The following is a 13,854-nucleotide window of genomic DNA, read 5'->3' as shown; positions in this document are numbered from 1 at the left end:
TGGGGCCAAGGGTGTTGTCAGAGGGATACATTCAACCCTGACAAAAGAGACTGAGAAGGGCGAGGACCGGCTGAGAACAAACTGACAAAACATCAGTGCATCCCTATATACTAGACATACTACTGTGTACTATAACAAAATGCAGACTGACGGCATCTGTTTGTCTGTTTACACATAACATGAGTCCCTAAGCGCTTAGACTTGGTTCTGGTTCTGTTTGCTTGAGTTTGGTTCTAGTTCTGGTTCTGTTTGCTTGAGTTCGGTTCTGGTTCCGGTTGGGTTCGGATCTGGTTCGGTTTGGTTCTGGTTCCGATGGCTGGAGTTCGGTTCTGGTTCGGTTTTGATCTGGTTCGGTTCCGGTTCAGTTCTGGTTAGGTTCTGGTTCAGTTCGGTTCGGTTCGGTTCAATTCTGGTTCGGTTCTGGTTCGGTCCTGGTTCGGTTCTGGTTGGATTCTAGTTCGGTTCAGGTTTGGTTTGGTTCTGGTTCGGTTCTGGTTCGGGTTCGGTTCTGGTTCTGGTTCAGTTCTGGTTCAGTTCTGGTTCAGCTCTGGCTCGGTTTGCTTGAGTTTGGTTCTGTTTCTGTTTGCATGAGTTTGGTTCTGGTTCTGTTTGTTGAAGTTTAGTTCTGGTTCTAGCCCTAACCCTAACCTTAAACATTACCCTGACACTAGCCCTAATCACAACCCTAACCCTAATCCTAACCCTAAACATAACCATAATCATAACCCTAACCCTAATCCTAACCCTAATCATAACCCTAACCCTAATCCTAACCCTAATCATAACCCTAACCCTAATCCTAACCCTAACCCTAACCCTAGTCACAACCCTGACCCTAGCACCTAATCCTAGCCCTAAACCTAACCCTAACCCTAACCCTAAAACTAATCATAACCCTAAACCTAACCCTAACCCTTACCCTAACCCTAATAATAACCCTAACCCAAACCCAGTTGAGTACGGTTCTGGTTCTGGTTCAGTTCCGGTTCAGTTCAGAGCTGGTGTGGTTCCGGTTTGGTTCTAGTTCTGATGGCTTGAGTTCGATTCTGGTTCGGTTCTGGTTCGGTTCTGGTTCGGTTCTGGTTCGGTTCTGGTTCGGTTCTGGTTCGGTTCTAGTTCTGTTCTGGTTCAGTTCGGATCTGGTTCGGTTCGGATCTGGTTCGGTTCTGGTTCTGTTTGCATGAGTTTGGTTCTGTTTCTGTTTGTTGAAGTTTAGTTCTGGTTCTAGCCCTAACCCTAACCTTAATCATTACCCTAGACCTAATCCTAAACCTAACCCTAACCAGAACCCTAATGCTAACCAGAACCAGAACCCTAACCCTAATCATAACCCTAAACCTAACCCTAACCCTAACCCAACCCCTAACCCTAACCCTAACCTTAATCATTACCCTAACCCTAATCCTAACCCTAACCCTAACCAGAACCCTAATCCTAACCAGAACCAAAACCCTAACCCTAATCATAACCCTAAACCTAACCCTAACCCAACCCCTAACCCTAACCCTAATCCTAACCCTAACCCTAACCCTAATCCTAACCCTGACCCTAACCCTAACCCTAACCCTAACCCTAATCCTAACCCTAACCCTAACCCTTATCCTAACCCTAACCCTAACCCTAACCCTAATCCTAACCAGAACCAAAACCCTAACCCTAATCCTAACCCTAAACCTAACCCTATCCCTAACCCTAACCCAAACCCTAACCCTAATCCTAACCCTAACCCTAATCCTAACCCTAACCCTAACCCTAACCCTAATCCTAACCCTAACCCTAATCCTAACCCTAACCCTAATCCTAATCCTAACCCTAACCCTAACCCTAATCATGACCTTAACCCTAACCCTAATCCTAACCCTAACCCTAACCCTAATCCTAATCCTAACCCTAACCCTAACCCTAATCATGACCTTAACCCTAACCCTAATCCTAACCCTAACCCTAATCATGACCTTAACCCTAACCCTAATCCTAACCCTAACCCTAATCCTAATCCTAACCCTAACCCTAACCCTAATCATGACCTTAACCCTAACCCTAATCCTAACCCTAACCATAACCCTAATCATAACCCTAACCCTAATCCTAACCCTAACCCTAACCCTAATCCTAACCCTAATCCTAACCCTAACCCTAACCCTAATCCTAATCATGACCTTAACCCTAACCCTAACCCTAACCCTAATCCTAACCCTAACCATAACCCTAACCCTAATCCTAACCCTAACCCTAATCCTAACCCTAACCATAACCCTAACCCTAATCCTAACCCTAACCCTAATCCTAACCCTAATCCTAACCCTAACCCTAACCCTTACCCTAACCCTAACCCTAATCCTAACCCTAACCCCAACTCCTAACCCTAATCCTAACCCTAACCCTAACCCTAACCCTAATCCTAACCCTAACCCTAATCCTAACCCTAACCCTAATCCTAACCCTAACCCTAACCCTAATCCTAACCCAAACCCTAATCCTAACCCTAACCCTAATCCTAACCCTAACCCTAATCCTAACCCTAACCCTAATCATAACCCTAACCCTAACCCTAATACTAACCCTGACCCTGACCCTAATCCTAACCCAAACCATAATCCTAACCCTAACCCTAAGCCTAACCCTAACCCTAACCCTAATCCTAACCCTAACCCTAACCCTAACCCTAATCCTAACCCTAACCCTAACCCTAACCCTTACCCTAACCCTAACCCTAACCCTAATCCTAACCAGAACCAAAACACTAACCCCAATCCTAACCCTAAACCTAACCCTAACCCTAACCCTTACCCTAATCCTAACCAGAACCAAAACACTAACCCTAATCCTAACCCTAAACCTAACCCTAACCCTAACCCTGACCCAAACCCTAACCCTAATCCTAAATCTAACCCTCATCCTAACCCTAACCCTAAACTCTCCTAACCCTAACCCTAACCCTTACCCTAACCCTAACCCTAACCCTAATCCTAACCCTAACCCTAACCCTAATCCTAACCCTAACAATAACCCTAACCCTTACCCTAACCCTAACCCAAGTCCTAACCTTAACCCTAACCCTAATCCTAACCAGAACCAAAACACTAACCCTAATCCTAACCCTAAACCTAACCCTAACCCTAACCCTAATCCTAACCAGAACCAAAACCCTAACCCTAACCCTAATCCTAACCCTAACCCTAATCCTAACCGTAACCCTAACCCTTAACCCTAGCCTAACCCTAACCCAAACCCTAACCCTAACCCTAACCAGAACCGAAACCCAAACCCAGTTGAGTACGGTTCTGGTTCTGGTTCAGTTTCGGTTCAGTTCAGAGCTGGTGTGGTTCCGATTTGGTTCTGGTTCTGTTGGCTTGAGTTCGGTTCTGGTTTGGTTCTGGTTCGGTTCTGGTTCGGTTTTGGTTCTGTTCTGGTTCGGTTCGGAGCTGGTTCGGTTCTGGTTCGGTTCTGGTTCGGTTCTGGTTCGGTTCTGGTTCGGTTCGGTTCAATTGTAGTTCGGTTCTGGTTCGGTTCTGGTTCAGTTCGGTTCGGTACAATTGTAGTTCGGTTCTTGTTCGGTTCTGGTTCGGTTCTGGTTCGGTTCTGGTTCGGTTCTGGTTTGGTTCTGGTTCTGTTCTGGTTCTGGTTGGATTCTGGTTCGGTTCGGATCTGGTTCGGTTCTGGTTGGATTCTAGTTCGGTTCTGGTTCTGGTTCTGGTTCGGTTCTGGTTCAGTTCTGGTTTGGTTCTGGTTGGATTCTAGATCGGTTCTGGTTCGGGTTTGGTTCGATTCTGGTTAGATTCTGGTTCAGTTCTGATTCGGTTTGCTTGAGTTTGGTTCTGGTTCTGTTTGCATGAGTTTGGTTCTGTTTCTGTTCGGTGAAGTTAAGTTCTGGTTCTAGCCCTAACCCTAACCTTAATCATTACCCTGACCCTAACCGTAACCCTAACCCTAATCCTAACCAGAACCAAAACACTAACCCTAATCCTAACCCTAAACCTAAGCCTAACCCTAACCCTAACCCTAACCCTAACCCTAATCCTAACCCTAACACTAACCCTAATCCTAACCCTAACCCTAATCATAACCCTAACCCTAATCCTAACCCTAACCCTAACCCTAACCTTAACCCTAATCTTAACCCTAACCCTAACCCTAATCCTAACCCTAACCATAACCCTAATCATAACCCTAATCATAACCCTAACCTTAACCCTAATTCTAATCCTAACCCTAACCCTAATCCTAACCCTAGCCCTAACCCTAACCCTAACCTTTCCTAACCATAACCCTAACCCTAACCTCTCCTAACCCTAACCCTAACCCTAATCCTAACCCTAACCCTAACCCTAACCCTAACCCTAACCCCCTAACCCTAACCCTAACCCTAACCCTAACCCTAACCCTTATCCTAACACTAACCCTAACCCTAACCCTAACCCTAATCATAACCCTAACCCTAACCCTAATCCTAACCCTAACCCTAACCCTAATCCTAACCCTAACCCTAACCCTTCCTAACCATAACCCTAACCATAACCCTAACCATAACCCTAACCATAACCCTAACCATAACCCTAACCTCTCCTAACCCTAACCCTAACCCTAATCCTAACCATAACCCTAATCCTAACCCTAACCCTAATCCTAACCCTAACCATAACCCTAATCCTAACCCTAATCCTAACCCTAGCCCTAACCCTAACCCTAATCATAACCCTAACCCTAACCCTAACCCTTACCCTAATACTAACCCTAACCCTAATCTTAACCCTAACCCTAACCCTAATCCTAACCCTAACCCTTACCCTAATCATAACCCTAACCCTAACCCTAATCCTAACCCTAACCCTAACCCTAACCCTAATCCTAACCCTAACCCTAACCCTAACCCTAACCCTAACCTTAACCCTAACCCTAACCCTAATCCTAACCCTAACCCTAATCCTAACCCTAACCCTAACCCTAACCCTAACCTTTCCTAACCATAACCCTAACCCTAACCCTAACCCTAATCCTAACCCTAACCCTAATCATAACCCTAACCCTAACCCTAATCCTAACCCTAACCATAACCCTAATCATAACCCTAATCATAACCCTAACCCTAACCCTAATCCTAACCCTAACCCTAATCCTAACCCTAACCCTAATCATAACCCTAACCCTAACCCTAATACTAACCCTGACCCTGACCCTAATCCTATCCCTAACCCTAACCCTAATCATAACCCTAACCCTAATCCTAACCCTAACCCTAACCCTAACCCTAATCATAACCCTAACCCTAACCCTAACCCTAATCATAACCCTAACCCTAACCCTAACCCTTACCCTAACCCTAACCCTAACCCTAACCCTAACACTCATCATAACCCTAACCCTAATCCTAACACTAACCCTAACCCTAACCCTAACCCTAACCCTAATCATAACCCTAACCCTAACCCTAATCCTAACCCTAACCCTAACCCTAATCCTAACCCTAACCCTAACCCTAACCCTTCCTAACCATAACCCTAACCATAACCCTAACCATAACCCTAACCATAACCCTAACCATAACCCTAACCCTAACCTCTCCTAACCCTAACCCTAACCCTAATCCTAACCATAACCCTAATCCTAACCCTAACCCTAATCCTAACCCTAACCATAACCCTAATCCTAACCCTAATCCTAACCCTAGCCCTAACCCTAACCCTAATCATAACCCTAACCCTAACCCTAACCCTTACCCTAATACTAACCCTAACCCTAATCTTAACCCTAACCCTAACCCTAATCCTAACCCTAACCCTTACCCTAATCATAACCCTAACCCTAACCCTAATCCTAACCCTAACCCTAACCCTAACCCTAACCCTAACCTTAACCCTAACCCTAACCCTAATCCTAACCCTAACCCTAATCCTAACCCTAACCCTAACCCTAACCTTTCCTAACCATAACCCTAACCCTAACCCTAACCCTAATCCTAACCCTAACCCTAATCATAACCCTAACCCTAACCCTAACCCTAACCCTAACCATAACCCTAATCATAACCCTAATCATAACCCTAACCCTAACCCTAATCCTAACCCTAACCCTAATCCTAACCCTAGCCCTAACCCTAACCCTAATCATAACCCTAACCCTAACCCTAACCCTAATACTAACCCTGACCCTGACCCTAATCCTATCCCTAACCCTAACCCTAATCATAACCCTAACCCTAATCCTAACCCTAACCCTAATCGTAACCCTAGCCCTAACCCTAACCCTAATCATCAACCTAACCTTAACCCTAACCTTTCCTAACCATAACCCTAACCCTAACCCTAACCCTAACCCTAACCTTAACCTTTCCTAACCCTAACCCTAACCCAAGTCCTAACCCTAATCATAACCCTAACCCTGGTCATAACCCTAACCCAAACTCTAACCCTAACCCAACCTTAACCCTAATCATAACCCTAATCCTAACCCTAACCCTAACCCTAATCGTAACCCTAGCCCTAACCCTAACCCTAATCATCAACCTAACCTTAACCCTAACCTTTCCTAACCATAACCCTAACCCTAACCCTAACCTTAACCTTTCCTAACCCTAACCCTAACCCTAACCCTAACCCAAGTCCTAACCCTAATCATAACCCTAACCCTGGTCATAACCCTAACCCAAACTCTAACCCTAACCCAACCTTAACCCTAATCATAACCCTAATCCTTACCCTAACCCTAACTCTAATCCTAACCCTAACCCTAACATCACTTCATAAAAAATAAAAAATAAATAAATAAAATGAAACAAACAAAAACCTATGTCATGCAAAACTATTGTATTTATATTTACGTCTTTCAAATGTACATTAAAAAAAACTTTAACATGAATTTTCATAAAAAACGAGTGAGTTATCCTCGTTGAACCATGATCTGTGAGGATTAAAGAACACCATTGCTCTAAATATTGATTGAAATGGTTAGAAATGGAGTTTATAATGAGATTAAAAAATGTTTATTCGGATTTTTTTGAGTTCTGACATTTCTGGATAATTAAACGTGCCCCTGGTCAAGTTGACCCTCGAACATTATTGCTGTCCTAGAAACGAACATAACAGGAGGGTTAAAACAAGAATAAAGACAACAGCATCATTCCTTAATCAGTGCATTGATTATGTATAGTGAAATAGTGACAGCATCCTTTATTTACACATGTTGCCTCCAAATCAACTTGGCATACCTGAAAATTAGTACAACATTAAGAATAAAAGATGATTGTCTGAATATTGTTTATTCAATAACATCAAAATGTCTTCAAATATGGTAAAGCAAATTATTAACCAGAAGATCAAAACACAGTCTTTGATTTTCAAAATACACATGAACCAGAGAGGTGCAGTGATTTGGCCCCAGTCCATGTAGACTGCTTTAAGTTTCACAATCCCCAAGATGTTGTTATTTAGCAAGAAGCTCTGTGTCTTTGTCACCAGTCACCACTCCTCTCTAGGTTCTATTGATTTCTAGGTCTAACAAAGCACTCAACTATTTAACAGGTTGTGTATTTTTGTATCTCATCATTTTCACCACTAGAGGGCCCCCTTGATTCAACTGTGTGGTACTACAACGTGTCTCCGCTTGGAAATACAGCATGCTTTCAGGAAACAGTTCCACAAAACTGAGAGTCATGACTCCGTTCAAGTGTAAAAGAAATCAGCTTTTTGGAGTTTATCTGCTGAGATGCTAAGCTGTAGCTGACCTCTGACCTCTGTTGGCAGGTGGTGGTGCTGGTGTGTGTGTGTAGTCGTGTTTCAATCAGGCTGATGTTTCTTGGTCTCACATATGTGGAAGGTTTAGCTGCTGTCTCATTCAGAATGATGTTTGATCTAACTCAAACTGATTGTCTTTTTGAGTTCCAGCTAAAACTTAGATATTAGGGGAGGTTTTGCAGGCAGAGGAACTCATACAGTGTGTTGCATCCCAGAATAGAGCAAGAACAAATGGGCTTTCTGTCTGCAAAGTTAAGCGCTGAAAAATGTCCAAATAGAGCGTACACTACATGCTGAGCTGACCTCACCTACAAGCCGGTTTCTCAACAAAGGGGCGAAGCTGACCGACATCCTCTGTGGCTATAATACACCCACTATTGACAAGTACCTCATACAACCCCACTTAAAAAAAAAAATAATCCAGCTGTGTCTGTTATTAAACCAATTAAGTCTGCTTGGTTTCCTATGTGTCCTGGATAGATTTATCCTCAAAGGAAATATGAACATCCATAAATTCATAAACACTCCTGAATCTCCTGTTATAGATCAGTTGATAAGTTCCAGCCACAGAATAAACTCTCAAGGTGAGTTTGTTAAAGGTGAAAGTACAGCTGATTAATTCTACAAATTGTAAACTTGATATATTTGAGAAATCACATGATAAGAATCAGCCAAAGCAGCGGGGTAGAACAAACCTCTTTGTTTCTGGTCAGAGTTTTTCCTCTCAGTTAAACAGCCCAGAAGTTCAGCAGCCTGGCAGCTTACCTTGAGATTTTCAAAAATAATCACATCCTCACATTGTTCTCTGAGGACTGGCGCAGGGAAGCAGAGAGCTGCAGCTGCAACACCTCAATAAACAACCATAACACTGTACTGTTTATTCAGAGATGAGGAGCGTACTGTGTTTTGATTTGTTTCGTTGGCTGGAGTGTCCTCTGTGGAGCTGGCTCGCAGACCTTGCTGGATCAGTCTGAAGAGTTTATAGCTCCTTCATCGTATTTTTCTTTTAAAGGCTCTGACACAGAGCTCACATCGTTCCAGCTGCAGTCTGTAGTTTTTTAAAAATAGGAGGTGAACACAAAACATCTATTCTCTAACTTCTCAGGAGTAATCTCTTTAAGCAAATCCAGGCCCAATACAGGCTTACTGCTGAGTGATTGATGTGAACTATGCAATCTGCACTGGCATCTAATTGTTTGGTATTACTAAAGTGGGTTATGTTTTGTAATCAGTATTTGGCTGCCTAAGCTGGAGGCCTACTACAAAGGGATGTTTATTGGCCCCTATAAAACTCACCGCTGGGACAAAAGATGCCCAGCACCGCAGTGAAATATAGGAGGATGGGAGGACCAGCCATCAGTCACTATATTGAGGATGGCATGGATCCATTGACAAAAGTAATGTTGTTGTTTTTACTAAAAAAAAAAAAACTATCATTGGTTTATATCACATTAACTTTGGCTTCTTTCTATAACTTAACATGCTAGCTAAACACCCTTCTTACAGAGCACCATGTTTTTGTTAGCTATCTAAAGCTGGAGCGAACCTAGAGCTGGAGTTAGCCTATATATTTAATATTGTACCACCACTGAGTGGACTCTTGCAACAGCAGCACATGGATGTCACACGCTCACACTAAAAACAGATGCACAAGTTTTGGAGGACAGACTCCTGTAGAGAGATGTAGGCAGGACGTTTGTTCAGCAACAACGTCTGTGATGATGTCATCTTCTACATGTCTCCTGTCACCACACACTGTTGCCTTTATGGTCATTTCCTTTGACTAGGGATGTTAATCTCTCCCTAACAAGATGATCTGATCTAATTAATCATTGCAGGCTACGACTTGATTCAAGGATGATTCATTGAAATAAAGAACATTTTGATTTTATTTTTTTGGATTTGACTTGACTTGATTTGATTTGATTTGATTTGATTTGATTTGATTTGATTTGATTTGATATGATTATAGTTGGTGCCATTTGATTCAGTTTGGTTCAATGTAAATCGATAATTGAATCCCAAGTAATTCTTTACTACATGTGACTGGGTGAAGAATTATAGATATATTGTAAATCCTTCCCCAACAAGATGATCTGATCTAATTCGATCATGAAGGCTGAGATTTGATTCCAGGATGTTTCATTAAAATAAACGTTTTGATTAGATTCATTTTGGTACGATTTGATTCAGTCACGGTAAGATTTTCCTTTCAATGTAAATCAATAATTGAATCCCGAGTACAATTTATCAACATGTAACTGCATAAAGAATTACAGACAAATGTGTCGTTCAAAATTACATTTCCTTGTGTTTTTTTACTTTTCCAAGAGACAAAAGATTGGTCATACTGTACAATCTTAAATAATAACTGAACATAAACTGAAGTCTTTGTCACACACTCAGGTGACGCCCAGGTGTCTCACTTTGACAGGTATGGGTGAGAAATATGAAAGTTTGTTATAGGTCACACAGAAACATTGGCATCCTTGCACACTTACCTTCATGAACTTTGTAAAGCTCTTTTGGCACTTACAACAAAGTATTTATTTAATCTCCAATAAAAAAAAATTAACCCAATTAAACACTGAAAGTCGATGGAAACAGCATTGTATAACAAAGCTTGTTGTGCCACGTTAGATAGACGGACAAGACTTTTGTTAAATTATAATGATGAAAACTACATAAGACACTGTTTTTCTCTCCTTTAATAATTTCTCTGATTGTCACATATAAATCACACATGATGTGGCGACTACTAGGAGCCAAAAGCCGCTGAGAGGCTGACGCTGGGCCGAGTTATTGCCAGACGCGCTAAAGCAAAAAACACTAATGCACAAAAATAAGTTTAACCTTTTATTATCAAAAAAGGATGATAAACTCATAATAAAATGCACAAACAAAAATAGGAAAAGTAAGTGATAAATAAGCATTCATTAAGCGAAAAACAAGCGTAAAGCAAGCGTAAAGCAAGCGTAAAGCAAGCGGTCAACAAAAAGTACGGAGACCCAGCTCACCCCCTCTCTCTACCTGCCAAACAATGGGACACAGGTGGCCTAAATTAACTCGGTATCCCCGGCCCTAACACATGACCCGTAAATAACCTAATTAACTAATCCCACAATAAACTATATTGTAAACAAACACCATAAATAACACCACAAAAAGTATGCAAACAATATCCTACCCTAAACCTCAAAATAACATAATATAAACACTTGAAGTCCCTTCATGGCTCCAACACATGACATTTAGGCATATTTGTTATTACTGCTTTCTCTTCATTTCAAAGTTCTTTTCTTTATTTGAGAAACACGTCAGGTGAAATTAGTCTTACTGCCGATGTACATTATTGATTTTCTACAAAGCATACTGAAAGGTGGACCTTTTCTATCCTTACCATTAAGTCCACATGACTTGATTTCTGAAATGGAAACTGAAAATGATGTCCTTAGTCACCCTGTGAGCTAATACCTGACAAGCTAACGTTACTCTCGTGAAAGGTAGAAGGTTCATGTCCCAGTCTTGTGAGATTGAAAAGACAGTTTGCAGGTAAAACACAGCAAAACCTGAGTCAACCGGATCACAACTTAGAAACTGGGCCATTGATCAGTTTGTATGACATTTTTACTGATCTGGGTGTTCTGGACCAGTGCACTCTGATCTTAAACGTTAAAATCGATAACTCATTCAGATCAGTGAATCTTTATACCATTATTATTACAAAAATAATATATGATTAAGGATAAAATGAAATATGATAGAAAACATATCACTTTGTCCTTTTACTTACACATAACATACAAAGATTTAAAGTCAGTTATAATGGTGGATTGCACAAGAAAATCTGCCTTTTCCCAAAGCTGGTTGCCTTTCTGTTCCAGGTTATATCTTTAGTCACACATCGTCATCACCAGACAATTAATACCGAAACTGAAACAAAGAAACACTTCCTGTCATGGCGGGATATCAATGCAATCATTTCCTGGGAACTTTAACAGGTACAAACACTGTGTCATCCCAGGTGAGGTAAGAGATTCTGGAAGTTTCCACAACTTTAAGAAGAATGTTTTCCACTTTGAACATAAGTATTGTTTATGAGGACCTGCTGGAGCATGTACCATCGTATCATTCATACTGTATTGCAGCTGTATCATCTCTTTATGGTAGTTATATTAGCATAACGAAGAGGGACTGTGACTTGCTATGATGGCTTGACAACTAATGAACAGAGTCCAAGTGGATATCATTTTTATAAAACACTTCAGGTGGTTCTTCTGGGCTGTTGCTGTCGCCTGTAATCTGCCCCATTTCTCTTTAATTACAATGAGTGAAACAGTACCCATCTGAATGTTTTGTGGTGGATGTGTGATTCAAGTATGGTGGCCGTGAATTAATTTGCTTGTCACACATGCAGGAGTGAAGACAGGGGGTTGCCAGGAAATCTTATTGGCTACTCCAGTTGTCACCTTGAAATCCTAAACTATGATTTGCTTGTCAGAGGTGGCGCTTATGTTGAAACCAACTACTTGGGTTGTGTTTCCACAGGCTGCAAGTAGCTCCTTTGCAATCCTTACAGAATTAAGTTAAGTCGATTTTAATGTTGACATTCATACCTTTCAGAGTTAAACATTCTATTTAAGAATATAACATTTTTGTCTTCTAGGTGATAGAGCTCAAATACAGAACGTTTCAAAGAGTGCTTTTTCTATCATTATGGTTGGTTTGATCACTGCATCCAGAATTATTTTAAGACTTTGGAAATCTGACACAAGCCCAAGACTGAAAGACTGGGTAGATGCAATGATAGAGACGGCATCTTACGAATCCATGCTGAACAGATTAAAAGGTAATACAGAAGGTGGGACCACCTCCTGGGACTGCTTTTGGGCTCACATAAAAACTGACCAAGACACTGTGCAGATCCCAATAGTATCAGGATCTCCTGTATAACTATTGCTGTAACACTGTATTATTCCGTTTCTAGTTATCTCTTTGAACGGATGTCCTGTCTGTATATGTATCCTTTATCCTATGTTTGTGATTGTCTGTCTGGCCTGTGCAATGTATCCCAGTACTTTGTATTTCTGCTTCATTTTGTTCTTTCTTTTCATTATTGTTTTATTTGTAAAACATTGAAAAGTTAATAAAAACTTTAATGACAAAAAGAATATAACATTTTTGGATTAATTAATAAAATAAGTTAAAGTAGAGGTTATTCGTGGAGATAAGATAAGTTTGAGGTAAGCTCTAGAGTTTATCCTGCCTGGCCACCCCTACAAAAGTAAGTGCCCCTGTTTGGCTACCCAAGTCAAAAAAAGTCTAGCTCCACCGCTGTCGTCACATCTCAGAGCAAGCCAGTTGAAGTTGATATCCCATTGGTAAAAAAAAAAGAAACAATGATTGACCAATCAGTTGATCATTCATGTTATAGTCAGGACTATACCAAAGAGTAGTGGAAATGGTCCTTCCATCTTATCCCATCTGGGTCCCAGGTGGATGACGTCACGGTTACTACGTCCATTATTTATATACAGTCTATGGTTAAAACAGGACAGCATTACTAGCTAGCTTAAATGAAAACATGGTCGCTAAAAACTGAGCTCCAGCCTTCTAGCTAGCTTTGAAGCAGAAGTGATACTTTTGAATTATCACGAAATTAACAAAAAATTCCAGTCAAGTGTCAGCGGGTCCATGTGTGTGTTGCAATATTTTCCATATGACTAAGAAAATTTCAAGTAAACACTGCATCAACCGTTTTTTAGTTGCTTGGTAAATTTTGTTTTCTGAGTCAGTGTCTGCCTGGCATCATTCATTGTTCGATATAGTATGGAAACTGTGATGCCGTGCAAAATGAGCTGTAAATTACAAAATAGTGGGATATCAAAGGATAACTGCTGGGAACTGAGACAGGTAACAAACAGTGTGTCATCTCAGGTGGAGTTTCTCGCTTACAGAAAGACTATTTGCACGTCAGGTGATTAATGTAATTTGTGACTTGTTGATTGGAGAGCAAGGAAGCTGTAGGACAGTTTGGGGGTTGTGTAATCTTAGACACCCAAACACCTTTTACACACCTGAGCCATCAGGGCTAAATACTTGTATTGTTTTTTTGTTTAAGTTA

The sequence above is a fragment of the Notolabrus celidotus genome, chromosome 6, assembly GCF_009762535.1.
Source record: "Notolabrus celidotus isolate fNotCel1 chromosome 6, fNotCel1.pri, whole genome shotgun sequence".
Classification (NCBI taxonomy): domain Eukaryota; kingdom Metazoa; phylum Chordata; class Actinopteri; order Labriformes; family Labridae; genus Notolabrus; species Notolabrus celidotus.
Note: the sequence above shows the minus strand (reverse complement) of the source record.